Genomic DNA, 21,913 nt, shown 5'->3' on the forward strand with positions numbered 1-21,913 from the left:
ATCGTCTCTTTGTTTTCCCCAAAATAGCTAAGAAAAAATGTATGCTGTGGTGAGAGTGGAGAACCTTCTAAAACATAGTTAGGAATGGTGTCCTTGGGGCTAAAGACGATAGCACATTTTTTAAGATTAACTTTGGGGCATGTTTGTAGGTGAAATTTTCATTTTGAGTGTATTGTAATTGTGGTTTCAGTGGTATATTTTGTACAAATCGACTTGAAGTGGCGCATGGGACTTTTAGCAAATAAAAAACTAAACTAAGTTATCACTGACACACCTGACTGTAATTGGAATTTTCTGGCAAAAAAGGCAGGTTAAGGATTCTTATGACCCTGAAAAGTCCAATTTTCACTGTTGCTGCTTACAGAATACCAACCATGTCAGACTGCAAGTTACAAGCAATCCATATTAAAATGCATGGAGAAAGTAAAGGGTAGAGAATGGATGCAAACCCTGTGCCAAATTGCCTGACCTCATTCGGGGCGTGAGGGAGACTGGAAGGGCCAGACTTGAAACTTTTTTTTTTTTTTGGTTGTTGATTTTAAGAGTGAAGAAAAACCCTTGCAATTTTGTTTTCACACTTGCTTTACCATTGGCAGTGTTGATTTATTTCAAAACATCTATCTTAGCTATCAAATGTGATTATAAAACCAACTGCCTGATTGCACTTTTTTGACAAGTGGTCTTGCCAATTGGTATATAATTGAGCAAAAAAGATATTATTTCACAAGAGCTAAGGTGCTTAGCTGCCACCTGGGTGTTCCAGAGTTTACAACCCCCTTCTCTCTCACACCCCAGGGCCCCCACCACCCTGGCTTTATCTCACCTAGTATTTGACTTGCCTGGCAGTGAGCCAACAATCTTTTAATATTACTTGTCAAAGCAAACAGGCTCAAACACGAGAAGTATCATTTTTGGCTGTCGGCTGGCACCTGACCAAGGGCTGTAAGTCGCTTACTTCCCAAGCCATTTAAAGTTGTAAGAAGGAACAGAAAGTTCCCACATAGAACCACAGTTTGTAAGAGGTGAGCACCGAGCAGTCTACTCCTGCTATCACATTACTACTCACCAGGGGAAGTTGAGAGGAAAAAAAGGTAACCATAATGAATCTCTTACTGCCTCCTCAAGGTTTGAACTGGCTTTGACTCGTGTAGGTATAGTTCTGTGGTCTGAGAGGGATGGAGTCCTGTATCCACATTTCACCTCACTTTCAGTTTGTTGTCTTACCAATTTTTCCCTCTAGTTTTTGTAACATTTCTCCAGAGAAGGATATTGCTTTTTTATTTGTATAATAAACTTTTGTTTGTTTCTTTTCTTTTAGTTGATTGGCCATTAGAAGTGAGAGAGAAGAAAGCACACCTATCAAGACAGAAGACTTGCTAGCCATAGAGACAGTGACATTCAGGTACAGGTCCAGTGTGATATAATCTGTGTGTATTTGACTGGCAGTCCTCACTAGCTAACCTGTCACTTTCCCAGTAGATATTACCATGCATGCAGTGCTTGCTCTCACTTGCTCAGAGTAAAAGAGAGACTTGGTTTAATACCATTAACTAGCTCAGCATCAGCAGCACAGACCAGCTTGAGGAAGTTGATCTTCTGTTTGGGAAGGAATCTCCATCAGAAATACACATAACTAGTGCAAGTCTAAAATGAAAGATGTAATAGTTTTTTTCTCAGAATAGTTTGAAATTTTACCCTCAAAAGAAATACGATCAACTTATGTTTTAAGTTTAAAGTTAGAAATATGAACAGTCATAGGTATTATACAGATTGTGTTGTGTTAATGAGACCTTATACTCATACTTGTACTTGTTATCATCACTTCCTTTAAAAACTTAATTTTTGTACTTCTCATGAAAGAAGTATGAATATGGAGATTTCTGAGATTTGAATTTATTCTATGAAAAGTCATTACTTGGCTTATATTTTAGTTATATAATAAAAAAATTCTGTCTGCCTGTGTGTGGTATGTTGTAACCTTAGTTGATAAAGGTCCTAGATAGTCTTGTAGAGAATGAGCCAACATCATACTTCACAGCATAGTTGTGAAATTAATGGATGGCATTTCTGTCATTTCACTGAAAGTCGCCAAGTTGTGCCTTGATGGGGTTTCCTGTATCTGTTCCTCTGCGTCAGGGTGCAGGCATTACATTCATAGCCAAGGCATGATTATTCTCTGTTTGAATTTCATTGGGGTTGAATGGGGTTGAATTATAGAGTATCTTTTACTGTTTTAACCTTTTCAGAATGCATAACTTCAGCATTGGCTTAAAAAGAATTCATATTTTTTAATATCTAAAAGACATTTTTAGGTGTGAGCTGCCCTTTATGTTAATTCACATTCACTATTTTTAACTACCCATCAGCTGTTAAAATGTTGTCAGTGAAGAACTACTGGTCAAGTTATTTTCCATTATGTTGATGGCACTGTATTTTTACAAATGAATCAAGGAGATGAGCAGGGATTGTTGTTATATAGAGAGTGAATATTTACAAAAAGTTGACCTCGTATAACCCTAGAAACTGTCAGCTGTTTATGGAATACCACAGGTTAAGGACATATTTGTTTTGAAAGAAGTTGGGACCCATATTTTATACCAGTTAATACTTTTGGCCCAGGTCCAACAACTTGAAAGAGTTTTAGCACCTTTGCAAGTTACAAGAGAAGATGACAACATATTTACTGTATTTGGTAACATTTAATTAATGGATTCAACTTGTAAACAATAGAAACTGATACTGGGGAAAGCATTAACTAGTGTCTGTTTGTTTTTCATACAATTTTGGTTATAAAAATATGCTGTCATTCAGTTCTATTTTGCTTTGTATATTGATTTCATAACTATTTTATTGAAGTCGGGGGAGGGGCGAGGAATACACTAATGGTAGATTTGCTGATCCTCTTTGCCTGCTTTGCACCATAAAGTCCTCTTCATTTTTAACTAATTTAGAGCAAAACTAGAGGTTTGTTTCCAGTCCAGTTGTGACTAGTTAACCAACTTTGTCCCATCTCAAGAGACCTGAGATTATGATAAGTTCACCATAGAAAACTGATCTAATCCTCTATCTCTGCTCTCTGCCTACAGCCATTGTAAATGAAGTTTTGTCCTGTGCTGTTACGCAAAGTTATGTGTTATAGTATAAATTAAATGGTAAGAAAGTCTTAAACAGTCTACAGAAGTAGCTAGTGTGTTCTACTGTCAAGACTGGACATCACTTGATGACCATATTGTCTACCCAAAAATGTGAAATGCCAAGGCACAGCATGTGTCCCTGTGTTATTTAGTCCCTTTTTACATGGAGCAGTATACTTTAGTAATACAGTCTGTACTGGTATACTTTGCTATAGGGGTTTTAACTATTTTTTATCCCCCTTTCACAAGTTCTCCAGACATTTGCTTCTTGCTGTTAAGTGGCTCTGTCAAACGCTTGCTCCATTTAGGGGACTCTTTTTAATTATCGACAGACTTTTAAGTTGTCCATCTTTCAAAGTGTACCAGTGCAGCCTTACTGCTAAAGAGCACTGCCCAATAGAAAAAGGGACTAAGATTGCAAGATATCCTTAATATCAGTTTGACTGTTTCTTAGGCCGCATTCATAGCAGCAGAGTAACTACTAGTAGTTTAATATGTCAAATATGGCCGCCCACTTAAAATCCCCTAATAGACACTGAGTAGACGATTGCCCAACATGCATTCAAGTGCGTTGGCAAAATTCGATCCATCGATCTGATAGTCTGCTGTTGTGAATGCGTCCTTACTCCCATTGTAAACAGTCCTGTGTCTCCTTATGTTAGAATGCTTATAGAATTAAAAGTAGTGTTTTTATGAATATTGTGGTTATAGTATTCATCTGAAGACTACCTTTCTTAACATCAGCTTGTTTGTGCATTATTCTATGTAATTTAGTTGCTTTCTTTGTAATATTTTTGTTAGATTTATGTACAAAATTAAATCTTTGCTTTTATTTTCTTTTAATTACTTATTTGTAATTTATGTCTTTTTGTCTTCATTGTTTTATTTTATATTGCCATGTTAAATTGAATATATACAAAAAAAGTGGTGAGCATAAAAACTTAAACCACTCGATACAAAGTTATAAAATGTTAGGTTGCTTAAACATAAGCATCTTTACCCAATGCATTGCTTACCATTATAGTTTTAAAAAGGGTGCTTATATTGACTTTTTAAATGTTCATTTTTTAAGGAATATGTTAAACTATTGGTTTGTTTTGTACATGTTTATAATGGATGGTCATTTTACAACTGCTGTAAAGAACACAAACTGTCTTAACTGTAACTGTATTTTCTTCATAGTTTTTAACTGAAAGTCAGTCTTAATCTAAATAAAAATGGCACAATCTGACGCTGGTCAAAGATTGATGCTGTCTTGTTACTGTCAGACATGTTTTTAGAGTCCTTATCAATAAACAGACATTTTAATGTTAGATGCAAGAAGAAAAAAAATATTATTGACTTACTGAAATCTCAGAAAAATATGTTGACTTTCGTATTTTTCGGTACTTTTGATATTTGATACTTTCAGTGACATTACACTAGCGTACAGTGAAAAATAACAATTGTAAAAACTATGGGAATAAGGTTAAAATCTTAGATGGAAAACATGTTCACATATGTCATAGGGCACTTTCAAAACAAGTTGATCCTCGGACTAACAGATCCGCGGATCAGATGTGGCTGACCCACTTGAAAGCTTGCTGCATAATCTCCAAATAGACAGTGAAGATTACCCGCGGGGATTTGTGGTAAGCTTTCAAGCGGGTCGACCATATTTGATCTGCAGAGGAATGGGGGGATTGAGTGTCACAGAAGGGGGGTGGGCAAATGTTAGGGGATGGTAGGTGAGTAATCAGGACTTGAAAATATAGATTGTACACAGATGAATTGGCAGCCATGAAATACTTCAGTGAAGGCAAGATGGAGCGGGGGAGTGTAATCGATATAAAAAAGGTCAGGGGAAGGCGCTCTTATAAGAAGAACTTTGGGATTTTACCTTGGGAAATCTTGGGGAGATGGGTATGCGGCGAAGACTTTAAACGTTTTAAGAAGTCATGTTGGGCAGTACACTTAATTAACAACCACAAGAGTATCGAAACTGATCGTAGGTTGTAAGAATTTTGTGAATCGTTCGAAAAAAATGTGCTGTGACTGTTTAATAGCCATCTGATAGCGTAGTGTTGACATACTAATAGAGCGCTGACATTCCGTGGAAAGCTGTGCAGTGTAGGGAATTCTGGCTAGTCTAGTCACGAGTACCGACAAAATAATCTGTAAAAATACCATATATATCATAACACGCGTTTGAGACTGGTCTTAATGTATGTGTCGTTTTCTTCGGGACTTTGCAAGTTTTTTTTTTATTATTAATTTTTTTTTTGTCAAAATTACGTAGCTCAGTGCGATCTGATGTCCATACGGGCCATTTCTTCTCTCCTCTCTCTCTCTCTCTCGTGCAGTATCGTAGCTGCACCACCTGCGTGTGCTCTTTTTTTTTTAAAGTGATGTCTCGTTGGCATAGATCGTTATCGTCCTTGTAATTTTTTTCTGTTAGTTTTTATCGTCGCAGCTGCAAGATGTTTGGTCTTTTGTGCTTTTCAAATGAAGACTGTTGAATTGACGGAATGATATATTTTTGACGCAAAAAAAGAAAGAAACCACTCTATTGATATTATTTTAACCATTTTGGATTTGCAGCCGCATTCAGACGAAATATTTCGGTATCTACCCATATATATATATATATATATATATATATATATTTTTTTTTTTTTTTTTTTTTTCCCTAACGTTTACCAGCACACAGTGCGTCTGTCGCTTGTTGCAACTTGCGTGATTACTGCAGTAAGTATAATTAATGAATTTGAGCGGGAAAATCAAATCCACGAACTCGCTTCGCAGAGGAAGCTTTTTTCAAATAGAGCGCTCCTATTTGTGTTTCGCTGTGGCATGAGAGGGGGGTTTTCTGCAGACATATCTAGAGTGGCATGAAAAATACTTGTTGAAGCAAGTACTGAACCATTTGTTAAGGTATTATATAGAATTAACCTCAGTCACATCTTAGACATAAATTACAAATAATTCGTTATTATGTCCAAGGTCACATCGTCTGTTTGGCTGAAGTTGTTTCTTTGGGATTGTGATCACTGAATATAGGATACTCCTGTCTTTTCTAATTCGTAGAGCCCTAAATAATGTATTTATCCACATCCAGTATGTCACTTATACAACATAAATACCGCGCCCCCAAGCTTATCACGAGGATATTACCCACGGTTGATGACGAGTAATGAAGACAAGTGATTATCAAAACGTGTTTCTTCCCCAGAAGAAAACTAAAAGCATGTGAACTAAAATTGCACCGCAATTAAAGGTGAGATAGTAAATAATATTAGGTAGACAGCAGCGGAGTAGGATCTTGTACAATTTTTAGCGAAGCACAATAAAGAATCCTGAGAGGCCACACCATGTAAACCACAGCAGAATTCCAGGACATGCTGTCACGTGTGGCACCTTTTTTTTCTCCCCTTACTGGGGCAGCATCCAGGTACGCGGAATTATACCGAGATTTCTCGGTGTTGACAGGATTACATTTAACGGGACATACTCGACATCGATTGCATGAATTTATGGGCTTGGGGAACTTCATCTTTATGAAGATAGCAAAATGATGAATATGCGATTCAGCTTTAATTTGCCGCAAAATATCCCTGTTATTCAGACACGCACTTCTGGGTAATAAACACAATTTTCTTTCTGTATCATATTCGTCAAATCCGTTCCGTTCGAGGGATCCAAAAAAAGTAAGATGAAAAAATCCAGCGTATTCTAAGGCATAACAAGGGATGGGCTTGAACTTTGAAGTGAAGGAATGTTTTGTGACTTCTACGTAAGCACGCTGGCGTTTCTTTTCTTTTGTTCTTTTATTTGGCCGATTTTGTGCAATTAACCAAGTGTTTATGAAGTGAAAATGAAGTAAATTTGACAACTCTTTACCCCACCTTCGTTCCTGTACACCTTTTTTTGCCAGGTCTCTCTGTGGTCCAATGAATTCTTAATGTTTTGTTGTGAGAAATACTTTAATTGAAAGCCGACCGAAAAGAAATATCTTGTGAAAAAAATTACTATCTTGCATGTTCACGAGTTTCTTTCTTGAGAATTTAGGAAGTACGAAAATCTGGATAGAATTTTACTTAAATTTGATTTAAAAAACAACCTTTGAGGTGCTTCTAGTGCAAGTTTGTTTGCTTTTCCTCAGTTTCTACCTCATCTCTTTATTTACTGTATATAAACATACATATATTTATATTAACACTGCATATCTGTCGAGTGTGTAGATATAAGTTCTGCGGGCGGGAATTCCTACAGTTTGGAATACGTTTTATGAATGAAAACCACCGCGTGACTGTTACTGTCAGAGGCAATGAAGGAGCGCTATTCAACGGTAGCCGAGCCCTACTGGTTGTCGCTCTCTTTTTCTAACAACTTTCTTCCTTTTCAATCCTTAGTCGCACAAGAGAAGTGGTGACGTACCCAGCATGAAGGGATGTAATGCAGTTGGATTTACACGAACAACAAAAACTTCACGTCAAGTTTGGGGTTAGTAGGAGGGACACACGGGTCTTTTTGTCGTGTGCGAGTTTTTTATGTGGAACTTGATTAACTCTCTCGTGAGTGACCGCTACAATTGATAGCGACAGTGTCACTGCGCCGTTTCCTTTCTGTGTGTCTACTAAGATCACGGGTCACTCTGATCGTCTGGTTTAACGGGACACCCATGTTCAAAAACGGAATTTTTCTTCCAAAAATATAGAGCCATGTGCGAATGCTCGCCTTTCATAACTTTGTATAGGACTTTGGACCTTTTTAACTACTTTAAATATCACTTCACAAGTAAATGATTATGAAATGAGCCGAAATATACGAAATTACAAACAATATTTTCGTCGGCAAGAAAACGTGAGCGTCATGTTAAGATAGGTCGATTTGATTTCAGTCATCAATTAAACAAAAACCCCAACTGCATTGGGGTCTCAGAATATTTAATTCGTTAATTTTATTTATTTACCAAGTACATGTGGTTCGCCGATCTATTTCTAACCCTTAAAAATATTACATTTTCCGGAGCGACACGGTAACAAGCACGGCGATTGTTGCCATGATTCTGCTATGAAAGTGTATAATAATATCTAATTCTGCCACCTGTTGGAGTATGGGGAGCTGGTATGAAAAAGAAAATAAAGTCGTGAGCTTTGATATGGCCTCTACCTCGGAACACATGCTTTAATGAGAAAAGAAATCTCACAGCTATTTCTCTTCCATCGGCGTTTCCATCGGTATGATTGTTTGAGATTTCGGGTTAGCGACCTTGGCTTTTACTTTCTGCTTTCGATTAAGCTTGGTTAGTTATAGCTTGATCAGTAATGATCGTCAACAGTCGGAGGGTGAAATTCCTGACCTATTGTTTCTTTTATGGTAACACATCCAATATGAGGCAGATACTCGACTGCAAAAACGCTCCTCTCTCATTGCTTTTCTGTTTTCTTCCTTTACGCTTCTTTCCCGGGGCGATGCCGAAGTACATGCGCTCGTGCGACGGTATATGCACGTGAGGTGAAAGAGATGCCTCAGTGGGGTGGATGGACTGTTTTTGTTTTTGACACAGAACGCTTCACACAGAATCCAAATCTTTACATGGGAGACTGTGTGTGTTTATGTATGTGCGCGCGCGTGCGTGCGTGTGTGTGTGTGTGTGTGTCTGTGTGTTCCGGTTCGTTGCGGGATACCAGTCTGGTTGCATTGAGCAAGTGGGTCACAAACTATATGCCATTGTCAAATTAAAGCATGATTAGCGTACTAAGTACAACGTTTAGTTTAAACGGCGTTTCTGTAGCCAATCAAAGGGGCGTACTAGTTTTTTAAAGCTACATGTATATGTTGGTGAAAAAATGCATTAATTGAATGATGCTAGAAAATTCAATATTTCGGTTGGGGGGAGGTGTATTATTACAAAATAAGATAAATGGACTTTCATTTCGGTTCCCCGATGAAATTGGCATGTGCGATGTTATTGTTGTTGTTTTCACAGATCTCTCCTTGTAAGTAGAGCCTTCTCGTGGTGCACTGAACACCCTAGCTAGTTTTCTGGAAGATCCGATCCTCCGTGTTGCGTCGGTCTGGCCCATTCCCCGTCGTATAGTGCAGAAACTTTGAAGTCCGGGCAATTCCACGCTGTGCCGTCACATCGTATTATACCAGTCGTGGAACAAATTAACGTCTCCTTTAGTCCGCTGTTGCGGTATTTTACAAAACGCTGTAACAAGATATATTCTAGTAAATCTTAAGCCAGTTGTAACCAGAAATTTCTAGAAATTACGTGCTTTTTGTTAAGTAATACATATCACCAATTATTTCCCACAACATTTTCCAGCGTAAGCTACTGTTTTTATTGAACTCTTTTTCTGACTTTTGGATTGATTTGACTATTTTGACATTGACTATTTTGTTTTTGGTACCAATTTCGATGTTTTCCTTGTGCACGCGCCCATGTCTCACCACAACGTGTTTCTCGTGCCTTTTTGTTTCTGAAATACGCATCCTATTTTACGCTAAGTTTCTTTTTTCTCTGAGAATGATTGGCACCTCCTTCCGGGAAGAAGATTCTTAAGGATCAAGTGTACTCGCCTTTTCTCTTAGTTTGTGAATGATTGATAAGCGAGGAGATTGTAATGTGTTTGCTGTCACTCTTAATGCTATAAGCCCTATACCATCTAAATTGTAGAAAAGATTCCGTTTTGAGTTATGGTTGTTTTAAAGTGTCAAAGTGTAATGTCTCGCAATAGGAAACGCATTTTCTTCTGGTCGACCGCTTTGTTATTGTCTGTTTCAAGACACCGCGTTACAGGAAATCATTTCGGCAAGAATCACAATGTTTTTGTTTTGAAGCGCCGTGTGTGTAAACATGGGTACTATTAGATCGCACGATTTCAACAACGGCTCATTTTGGCGGCCTGTTGGTAGAGGCTGATTGAATTTTAGCGACTGAAGCAGTCGGAAAGGGGCGTTGTTATTAGCTTCATTGGGCCGTTCTGCTAACGAACATGTGGCAATTGAAAACCTGGTTTGTTTCCCGTTTCTGGTCCAGTTTAAATGTAACTTCCTGGTCCTGATCTCGGGATTTGTTTTTTTTTTTTACTTTTCAAAAAAACATCATATTCTAGTAAGTCAAACGTTTATTTACTGATCTCGGTCACGTAGTACCTCCCACCCCTCGCCAGTTGTGGTGAATGGAATCGCCCGTTCACATGAATATCCTAGTGAGGCGTTTTGATACAGGCATTTCATATTCACTCTGGATACGATACGGAATGTATGAAAATGATTTGTAGTTTCTTGATAAGAAAGGTACGTATATTGAATGGGTGATGAGTTTTGGGGATATTGTAACTTTTTAGAAGCGTTTTTTTTTTTGTTAAAAAGAAGCAAATTATGAAAATATCAGGTTAGATCAATCTGTTTTGAACAAGAAACAGATTGATCAGGTTAGATCAATCTGTTTCTTGTTCAAAATCTCACTTTTTGAAGGGGATTTATTTCCTATAAGCATTCTAGTATCTTTGCCTCGTTTTTATAACTAGTGCCGGAATAGCGAAGTGGAATCTCTGAGAAGTTAATTATCTTTGAAATGAACCATCGATGCGTTCTTTCATCCGCTTGTTAGTTCAAGTGGAGTGCACCTGCTCTCTCTCTCTCTCCCTCTCTCTCTCTCTCTCTCTCTCTCTCTCTCTCGTCAACTGTTTAAGTGGGTCACGCTAGGTCAGGAAAGCACTTCAAAACTATAACAATCGATATCCTAAACCGGATCGGTGTTGAAAAGTTTAAAGTATCGTCTTTTAACAATTTGTTTGTTTAGAAGATCAGTGGTTTATTTTCATAGCTATTACAAGTTAACGAGGCGCGGATTGCTCGTCTTTCAACACTTGGGTTAACAGGATTGACTTAGGATGAACTCCTTGCCGCGAAATATGTGTTTAATTGAGTGCAATTCATTAAGAGGCCACGGAATGACGGGAGTGATAATTAATAGGCAGCTTGGCTGTCAGCTGTGTGAGAGAGAGGCGGAAGTGGGTTGGCCACACATGCGTTACTCTGAACTCTGACGTACGTCTTCACAGAGCTGCTTCGGCGAGGAAATAATAGTGATAAGAAATAGAAGTGAATGCGATGTTAATTGATCTTCTTCGCTATTTACTTTGTAATTAAACTTCCGGCAGTTTGAAACTTTGATCCGTAGATGAAAATATGAGTTTGTTCTATCTGACAGCCGTGTTTTCCCATTCAGAAGAAATCAGAGAAGCGTTATTTCGTAATAGAAGATACTGCATTCCTTTATATAGATAGTCGAAATCAGTTTCAAACAGAAAATTTCGATAGGGAGCGGAGGTTTTATAACGCAAGTCAGGGCTAATTACGGCCAACAGTCCGCCTCGGGTCAGATAGAATTTACCACTAGATAGTTGATACTGTCCACCTCCGGTCCAATACAGATTTCGTAATGTTTTTATATTTGGGTAACGTTGTGAGATCTCCGCCCCTCTCGTCTCCTCTTCGGCTCCTAAGGCGCGAATTAGCCGAACGCTGTGGTAGAGCTTCACCGCCGCTTACTCAACCAAGGGGCACTTGCTTGAGAAAAAAAAGCGCGCCCAGATTCAACCTTATGTTGATCACGCGTGGCAGTAGATTTCTCCACTGTCAAAGCACAGTCATTAAAATGTTATTGATGAATTCTTATGACCGAATGTTTTAACTGCCAAATTTGATAAGTATTGGTTTTTAAAGGTATGTATTAGTAAAGTGCTTCTAAGCGCAAGGAAAAACTGGATATCAGGCCTGTAATTCAAGTCTTTTTAAGTAATTAGCCACAAGTGAAGCAAGATTTTCCACTTGTCTAGTAGATTTTTCATGGCTTTGAGATCAATGGCATATGTTTCAACGCGATCAAACCGAGTGCATTCAGTCTTATGATCAGATTTTATTTGCCGTTATAACGCACTTGGTGAGTAAGTGAAGCCGAGTTTAAGATGCATGGAAACGCTTCTGCGTCGGAAAGGTCGAGACTCATTGGGCAGGGGTAGGCAATCTTCGCTCTCCTCGTTATTGCCTTTTGACTTTCCGCGGGTGGGAATCAGACGGCAGGGACCTTTGCAGGGAGGGAAAACATCTTAGACAAAAAACAAAACAACGTCTGTAGTTTCTGCTAAATTTAATTCAATTCAAATGAACTTTAGGGAAAGAGAGAAAAAAAGAAGGTATTTTAAAAGGCACTGCCAAGTATCGTCATAACCAGTCGCTGTTCTGAACTGGTATGAAACGGGCGGTACAATTTTTTCGAGGGTGCATGTCGCAAATGCCGCCGGTCTGACATACTCAATACAGCATATTGTGGGAGTTCAACTCCTATGAGTGCATTTCTCTGGGAGTGTAACGTTTTGAATTTCCTCGAATACCAGGGGAAACACGTGGGGTTTTGCAGAGTGCGTTTCATCACATTTCAGGTTGATCTCCGGAGTGACCTGAATGTTTTTAGCATGCTGTCATGGCATTCAACCGTCCCTTATTGTCACCCACACATGTAATTGTTGTTGATGTCTTGTGTCACCAGCAAGACAGCTGTCGTTTGCTTGTCCACTGATCATTTCCGTGTTCACGCCTAATGGACTAAACAGCGCCATTTTATTTTTAAACGTTTTTAAAACATTTAGTTGATTTTCCTCGGGCAATGGAAAAATCTGATTCTTTCTCTTCGGGGATACTTTAAATCTGAAGTTTGGCTTTTTTTTAAATGCGGCTCTTCCGTAATCCTTCCCGTTTAAATATAGCTACCATGGAGCCGGCGTTCTCCCATCGTCTTCAAGGTCAGGGGTAGAGAAAAGACCTCCAGAAATGTCAGGCGTTGGGAGTAATTCTCGTGAGTCTATTCGCACTCGTAAACCCACATATGTGTCGAGGCAGACTAGAGAAATATTGTGTTTTTACGCGACTTGCCCGGACACACGGGGATAAAGATTGCTTGAATTTCATTCCCAGCGCTGTTGTAGTACTAGTTGTAGTAACGGTGTTGTGATAACCGGTGTTGCTACATTTCTTCTCTAGTGTAACACGGGATATTATGTCTCCATTTCAGAGCCCGCCAGACTAGATCTAGGCTTACGTCCAAGGATTTGTATTACTAAAAAGAAGAGGATACATTGAGTACCGTAGCACAGTCGACTACAAGGTAAATGTTTTAGTTGTATAGTATCGCACTTTATTTTTCTTTGATTTTAAATGTATGTTTTAAGCCTCGTGTTGCAGCTATGTCAATTCTAGTGCTGGATGTAGGCCACGTACGGTTCTTCCTACAGTGGCAATGTAATCTTATGATATCACTTGAATCAAATATGCCATTTTTTATTTTACATTTCGTACAGTATCGGTGTGTAATAAAACGTTTTATTGTCGTTTCCGCTGAGAATTAAAAAAAAACAGTTGTTAAAATTAGTTTTTTTTTTCTTCCGCAATTATCCTCTCGTGGTTGAGTGAATATTTACCACTGGTAAGCCTACTATATCACGGGCCGTGTCCCTCGTAGATCTTTTCTTGTTAGCGATTGCAGACACCTGCCGTTTCTACACCAAGCACTACATACATTATGTCAAGCTCTTGTTTCTCTCCCATTGACTACTACACGTCCAACAAGCCAGCTGGGGTGCATTTATACTTTAAACACCTGAAAAAAGTCTGGACTCGCCTGTATCATCACATCAGCTTTGCCTGTACCACCTATATTAATTGCTACGCTTATCTTCTAAGTGGGTTAAGCAGCCAACATGTACGACGAGCTAAAGGCTAGCATACGTTTAATAGCAGTAAAAAAAAGCCATGTATTTCTTGTACGGTATTTTCAGGGCAGAAATCGAAGTCATGTTCCAAAAATGTTACTAAAACAACGATTCCCAATACTAGTTAGCTGTGAAGATTGGGCAACATAAGTTTTGCTGTACTGAAAATGAACCAAATTCCACGCGGTTTGCCGACTGTGGTTCTGCGTCAATTTGATTTTTAAAAGGTTACCAGTGATTTGTTCCCTTTATTCCGTCACTTTCAAGTACGTTTGATAACATTTTATATTTAATTTCGATTAAATATGTAGTGAGAAATATGGGAAACTTGCGACAGAGCACGTTCAGGTGTAACATTGTGAGTATCTGACTGATGACTGCGCAATCACTTAGGCGGCTCTCAGACATTTTTGTCAATATTGCAAAAGGTTAAAGCAATTTTGAACCTCGTTTCGCAGGGGTGATCAGGAAGCGTCTTATCAGAACTGGAACCGAGTTTCAGTCATTAAGTTTTAATGCGCTTGTATTGCAGGTATGGTTTTCGCTAATCAGCATCCAGTAAAAATGTTCACAAAGGGCAAACGTCGATGTGGCCTGTGTTATGCTTATAGGGTCCCGACTTTTTTAGTCAGTCTTCAGTTCTTTCTTTGACACAGTTTTAACAAATGTATTCTACAAGCATCTATTTAAATAGTTTATTCCCTGTTTTAAGGGCGTATCAGTCGTTGGTTGACTGTGGTTTGAAAGACTCTTTATTACGAAAAATACGGGACGTTCATTTTCTTTCGGCAGCCGTATTTCTCTAGCTGCACTGCGTGTATTGTTCAGTATGCAACATTGCAATACTGTCACGTGCATTAGGTGTCAGTCAGCTTACTAAAATACACTCTTGAGTCTAAACAATAACATTTATAGGAAATAGTTTGAGGGAAATGTAGTTCTGTTGCTTTTGTTTTGAAGTCACAAACATAATAATATTCTTTTTTTTGGGTGGTATTCACACGTCTTCAGTGCGCAGACGTCTTCTTCGGTTTGACATAATGGCGGGAATTTGAATTTTGATAAACTATTCTATTTCCTTCACTAAAAATTTCTCCGAAGTACAACGCGTGCGTAAAGAGAGTAATGGGTGTTATGGTTTTTCTTAAACACTGGTAAAAGATGTGAAAATGTCCATTGGACAGACGCTATAGCTTCCATTACTGCTGCTGACTTTCTGTTCGCTGAATGTGTCCGCAGTTTGTAATAGAGAGAATAATGCTCTTAAATGCTCGGTGTCAAGGTTTAAGTTCGTTTAAGGAAATCATATTTTCATTTCTATCTTACTCTTAGCTACGAGTAATACTCTGTCTCACACATAAGACAACCTGCGACCTAGGAGTTCTATATATTTAGCCACCTGTTGATGTTTTTCATAGCCAAATTTTCGTAATCACAAAAAATTCAACGCAATTGTAAAATGTGTTTGTTTAGTATGATATCACTTTCTACAGTTCTAGCATGCAGTTGTTACACGTGCTAAAGTGCACGCACTTTGCTATGGGAGGTTAAGGGCGCACGATCTAAAACTCACGAAAATCACGCAAAGTTGCCGTAAAGATTAAGCCCTCACCATTATGCAGGTTATTTATAGAGGCTTTCGCAGCCTTTCCAAACTGTCTTGTTAAAAAACTCTTTTAAACTTCTCGCCAGCACGCGACTGAGAATTAACCTTCATTACCACGACAGATATTTATAGCTTTCAAATACCTGCCTTTCTCATACCTCTTACCATTTGACAATCAATGAAGTCCTTCTTTATCGGCGTTAAAAAACAAAATTGATACCATTCATTGATAATAACGAAAGAAGTTGATGATCACACCAGAAGTATCTCTTACAGAGGAACAGCGGAAGCCAGCAATAAAAAATAAAGGATATGATTTATTCATCAAACCACACAGTAAGCCCTGTAACTAATTACCGTCTCATTCAACATTGTGAGGCCGGAGAGATGGTCTAAAGTCAACGTTTGTTCGTAACACTGCGGGTGCAAAGGAAGCAATCACCACCTCATTAGATAGAAAAACAAAGCCCTTCTGCGCCGTGAACAGAACTGTGACAACCTGCCGGAAGGATATGGGGGGAAAAGATCGAGAAGAAAAAGTAAAGAAAACTTTGAGACAACAGCTCGAGAAAAAAGTGTAACAAAAAGTGAAGCTATTTGTAGAGTTTGTGCTTACGTTGCGGTTCGTTGTCATGGTGTCTAATAAAAGTGTCGATTGTTGAGACTTCGGGGCATGATGTTAAACTGATACACTCGAGGAATCAATCCCAGGAAGCACTTTATGTCACTGTGCCCTTGGTAGAAAGAACGAATGAAAACAAAATATATTTTAATCTGATAATTTGCAGGCTAAGGCTCTGATCGGTGGGTCACAGAATTATGGAATTAGTGGAAGGGTATTATCAAAGTACAATAGCAAGAAGCACGTGTTTCCTTTGGTGAGAAACTCGGTCGTTCACTGTTTAAAAAGTTTTTTTCTTTTCAAGATAAACAAACTCTTGACACTGTCTCCGTAGCATTGTGTGCCATTTCCTCATCCAATTACCGCATTAAGCGCCATTGCGTGCCTGTTTGTGGACGCAATTAGCTGCTCTCGACTCGTGCTCAGACGTACGGCTTGTCGACCATTGATTAACACCCGACACTTAATCCTTGGTTAGCAGCAATACCGTCACCAACACAGGATTCATACGCACCTGTGTTTACCTGTATTGACATAAAAGAAAAGGAAGACGACATCTTTACTTTTGCCGAGAGGGGGCAGCACTTTCTATGGCTTCTATCGTTCGAGCCCATATCTCTTCTAAAACATTTTTGCTAACGACTGTGTTATATGTTAGTTCCTTTTGCCATACAATAAAAACGAATGCTTTTTACCTATTGATTTTTTCCAAATGCCTTTTCTAAAATTATTTATACAGGCAACTAGTATTCCAAACCATATTTAAATTACACCTAGTATTTTGACTGCACGATAATACGCTCTCAGTCAGAATTCTTTATTTATTCGTCACAGTCTCGAGTTTAACCGCCGCTAGGAGAAGTATTAGCTTTTCGTCATCTCAACAATTAAACGTTACTCGTTCGCTCGGCACAAAATCCTTAATCCACCGAGCTGAAGAGTAAATCACATTAAACCCTGGTAACATATCCGCCAACATCACAACAGATACCACCATATCAATTGGAGAAACTCAGTGACGCAAGACAATGGCGAAGTTTTCACATGCCTTGCGCGTCCAAACGTGAAATTGCGAAATATATTTTTAAAATTCCCATTCTTCATGGGGAAAATGCGCAGAAGACTTCACAGAGAAATAACTGACATATTTTCCCTTGCAACAAATGTACCTATTTCGGTAAATACCCGCTTAAAATAATTTTTCTCTATCACTTCTGGCAATTTTAGTGTGATAAAAACTTGCGGTTTCTCAATTGTATGTGCGCCCTTGCGTGGTAAAAGAAATTCCGTCTCTCACACTTTAGTGGTACGTCACTGAACTGCAGACAAAGATAGATTATTATACCCAGTCCACGTGAGCGCTAAAAACGAATAAGTTCTGAAGATTGTACTTTTTCATGACCTCCGATAACATTTATCTCTCAAACTGTCTGTCGAATAATTATCGATTCGCAAAAATGACTTAAATCTTTTAGATTTTTTTGTCTGGAAAATGTTTTTTTTTTAATGAATTCAGGTGGGCTGTCTGTGTTTGTATCATGAACTGAGCGGGTCTCCCGATGTGTTACTTGAAACAAAAATTGTTCATTTATTTTAAGATTGGAAATTAGATTAACAATTAGCTGTAGCAGGCCCAGGCAAGACGTGTAATATCACGTAATGGACTAAGTCCTCGTTGCGTGCGTTTGAGCCTACAGAGGATGCAGGTGCGAGTGGCCTCGCTGTTGGTATTAATTACCGATTGTTTTACTGGCCACGACACCTCTTGAACTGCGATACACAGTGATAATAAAGTAAGGATAAAAGCGCTAAAGCAATATTGATGTTTTAATCCAAATCGGGCATAATGCGTGTTCACGAGTCGGGGTCCACGAGCCAACGCTGTCTAAACTGGAGTAGGAGGGTTGGGGGAGGGCTTTTAGCAGGCTCATATTTCTTTAGATACATTCTAGTATGGCAGCAGGTTCTTAAATGTAGTATTGAGACCTCAGTAAGTCATTCTGAACTACTTGTCCAGTTTTCCCAAGGGGAAGGAATGCGTCTGGGCTCAGATGTGGCGATTAAGTTTTCAGCACATTCGTTCAACACACCCTTGAAGCCAGCCCGGTTGTGCTGACTCCGTGATTACTGTCAAAATGTTTACCTATAAGATATTTATCAAAAGCTCGTGTTGCCAATAAGCTTAAAAGGCTGAACCAACGGAAGAGGCCCATCAGTCCTTTACAGCAAGTGACAAGAACACACGTATTCTTTATACACGTAATACATCGCGACGACACACGACGACAGTCACTGCGTGACTGAGTAGCCTCCCCAACACGGACATCTGAAGCGGTCACGCACTGGATAGTCTACGGCCTTAATTTACAACTTCTTGCTTTTTACCAACGATTTGTCTTTGGATTTTTAGTTCATCTTTTAACAGGTAAGACATTATTTTGCGAGATTACGTATTTTAAGAAACTGCTTAAGTTCGTATTGAAACCTGTATGTCAATGTGCTGACGGCCCGCGACTGCCGTTCGCGTTCGATCTTATCTCTTTCACGATTTTAATCAACCGTTGGAACGCTAATTAAATATAAGGGTGACGACAGAGGCCTTTTGTTCGTTTAACTGCAGCGGGTGAACTGGAAGATGAACAGGTGAACTTCAGGTGGACTCGGTTTACATGTTTGATCGTGCCGCTCGTCGTGTAGGTCCCTCTCTTGATTCATATTTTTTCTTCTGTCCCAGTTGTTTCAATAAACCCAGCACTTGACTGAAACGCTCAGTAGCCCTCTTTACAAATTTCTTGTGATTGGAACAAAAACAATATTTTACTTCTCCAAACCTCGTACTTAGTTCTTTCAATATTTTTCTACTGAATTGCCGACGGTCGAAATATGCTGAGTATTCGTCGATGTTTTTGGAGAAAATTCGGAGAAATTTATTGCACGTGCCGGACAGTGTTATGATATATCTGTATACCTGCCTTCAAAGCCAGAACTAGGCGTGTGGGGAGTCTTTTAAAGCGTAATGTGTTTTAGATAATTGGGTTTTAGCGGCTTTAACTTACTGTTACGTTCACTCTTTGTAACGTAAGGACAACGGGAAAGCTCTTAGTTCCAAGTGGTTTTAGATTAGTGACAGTGTTGAAAACAAAGAGTATCAGAATGGTCCAAGCCTGTATAAACAGTTTAACTTAACATTAAAGAAACACTTCCTTTAACTCGAGAAGGCTAACAGATTACAGAGTCAATGACTTCCGGTTCCATTTCACAGACAAATTAGTTAATAATGCCTGCACATCATAATTGATTTTTAACAATAAAAAGGACGTGTTGAAATATCTCCAAACATCAAATACAGCTGTGTACCATGCTTTAAAATGAATAGGATAAACATCTGAGCAGATAACACGTTTACGTCATTACTCTTGTCTTAATGAAGTGGTCAATAACGTCCTTGGTCCCAAATTAGAGAAAAGGGCTCGTTGACTTTTTCGCTCGGTTGAATCACAAGAAATGGTCTCTGCTCCGATATATTGTGTTAGGGTCTAATCCGCGAGTTAGAGACTTGCTGAACGTCGCCGTTATTGTTACAGAGATTGTCAAGTACATTGAGAAGAGAGTTCGGTCTCCTCGCTCGCTTTCACACTGTTTGTGTGTCGTAATTGGACAACAAGTCTGGCCATAATACTACCGGCTTAGGCTACACTGACACCGACTTAAAACCGTTAAAGCTTTTCCTCGTTTTCGACAGTCCCAACAAAGCCATAGCGAAACCACGAACAATGCCACCACAAAGGTTGGGTGGACCGCTGTTAGTATTTCCCAGATTAACCGTATTTGCGAATTGAGAGAAGTTGAGAGCGAGTTTAGAGTTGACGTTAACCTCACCCTCCCGAGGTATTGAGGCCGCTTTGTCCTGCACCTTGCCACAACGCTCCGCTCATTAAGCAGTGTTGACTACTTTTCCCTAAGGTCCCGTTGCGTCGGGCGTAATCCGTCGTTTTTTGAAAGCGAGAAATTTGTACATAGTCGCTAAGGTTCGAAAATATTTAGATTTCATCTTAACATTTTTTCCACAAGCCTCTTAAGCGGTGTGCTCACCCATCAAGTCAAGAGCAACTCGATACACGAGGACCTGTCGATCTGTGCAGTCGTTTGTCACGTATATTCACGGCGCAGTGCCCAGACTTCTGTGTTAGAAAGAGACCCCGAGATCGTTGCTCTTTTCAGGAAAAATGAAGTGTACTTGAACCTTCTTAGGAAATTATCACGTATCAGGTCCTTTCGGTTTTCTTTGTCGGCGGCCGGTGAGGTGTTTAAGCCTTATCCAGCCAGTAGAATGGTTGAAGGGAATCGAACAGGTAACGGTACACCTTGATAACGGGGACCCGGGGGACACGGAGATGTTCAGGTGAAGAGCAGATTACGGGGACAATGCATGGCTTCCCGCTGATCAATTAACTTTCACTTTGTTCACTGCTTTGATGAAAGGGCCGCCCCCCGTTGCCGTCAACACGTACCTGCAAGGCGTCTTTAAGCACTGATTAAGGAAACTTCCAATAGAACATAGGGATTCCTAATTATGTATGATCAAATATATATAATTGCAAGAAAATAGACAACACCACAATATTGCCCTAGCATTCTTTGTTGTTATTGATTTGTAAAATTTTTTAAGTAATACAAATAGGAACATAAGCATGTGCGCTACTCATGTCGGTCGGTTTCATTATTTCAGTAATCTATAATGTGAATTATGCATTTAATTATTTCAATGATTTTAATTTCATTTTTGTTTGTTTGTTTTTTTTTTTATGATAGCGATTTCCTCAGTTTTTAAAATCATTTATTTTATTTCAATTTATTTTTTACAAATATTGTGATTGACGAAGTCCTATTTTCCCTTATTTCTATTCAGGATCCTAGTTCCTTTTAATTTTATTTTTCTTAACATTCTTACATTCCTCATTCTCATCTCTTTTCACGGTAATAGTCCTTGTCCCAAACAACGCTAATATTTGTACTTTATATTTTCCATCAATTACATCCTCAAACACCGGTTAGTGTTTAAAGTAGAAGAGTCACATTTGCTGTGTACAAAATACATATATATTAGTTTAAATGATAAAATACTTTGAATTATATCGTAATGCGCTGATTATTGTCTTGAGTGATGACAAAAAACCCTGCCTGCTGGCAAAAACTGCAAACGTGCTGCTTTACCAGCTCCATCTTCGAGAAGTTCTTGAATAAAAAAAAAAAAGGAATTGCGATAAGCATTAATGTCATTCATAGTGAAGCCACAGATTCTAAATCACTAAAACGTTTGCCCCATGTTAAAAGATTTCGCACCTAACGTGTGCCAGGTGGACCTTTTAAGTGAGCCGCTCCCCCCGTACTTCTTAAGGTGGGAGTTCGGGGGAGAAGCCGGCAGCAGATCTTATCTTAACGACAGTTTTTATCAATGAATTACGGATCGCTTTATTTACTGTCGATCAAACCTGTGAAGTGCATGGCTTCTCCCGGCCCGTCGCTCCTGGACAAGAAGATCAATTAGTAATTAAGAGCTAATCGGCCAGGAGCTCAGGTAGGATATAAGCAGAGCCGGTGCGTGTGGCGGGTATCAGTCTCTGCTTGTCAGCGCTGCTATCAACAACTAGTGACAATTATCCTAAGTTATCCCACGTTATCACTGCTCTTTTACAACTCTCCACTGAACCAGTGACAAGTGCTACATAGGTGTCAGACTTGGAAATCCGTCCACCCACCTGCCCGCGGCTCTGAAGCGTTAAGGTAA

General features: G+C 39.1%; 1 protein-coding gene across 4 annotated transcripts in view; it reads left to right on the forward strand.

Annotated features, from left to right (window-relative positions):
* Positions 1-951: 951 nt before the first annotated feature.
* Positions 952-21,913, forward strand: part of LOC106169665 (matrix metalloproteinase-21) — a 29,900-nt gene continuing 8,938 nt past the window's right edge. Inside the window, exons 1-3 of one of the 4 annotated variants that reach the window (XM_087001462.1) lie at positions 952-1,091; positions 1,319-1,402; positions 13,201-13,293. The gene's annotated coding sequence lies outside the window, so the exon portion shown is untranslated. Of the gene's footprint in view, positions 1,092-1,318; positions 1,403-10,286; positions 10,422-13,200; positions 13,294-18,135; positions 18,551-21,718; positions 21,910-21,913 lie in introns of those variants that run through there. The other 3 variants (XM_013549227.2, XM_013549229.2, XM_013549230.2) reach the window with 3 other exon arrangements.

This window comes from Lingula anatina, chromosome 1 (genome assembly GCF_051362555.1).
Source record: "Lingula anatina isolate TDL-2025a chromosome 1, LinAna3.0, whole genome shotgun sequence".
NCBI lineage: Eukaryota > Metazoa > Brachiopoda > Lingulata > Lingulida > Lingulidae > Lingula > Lingula anatina.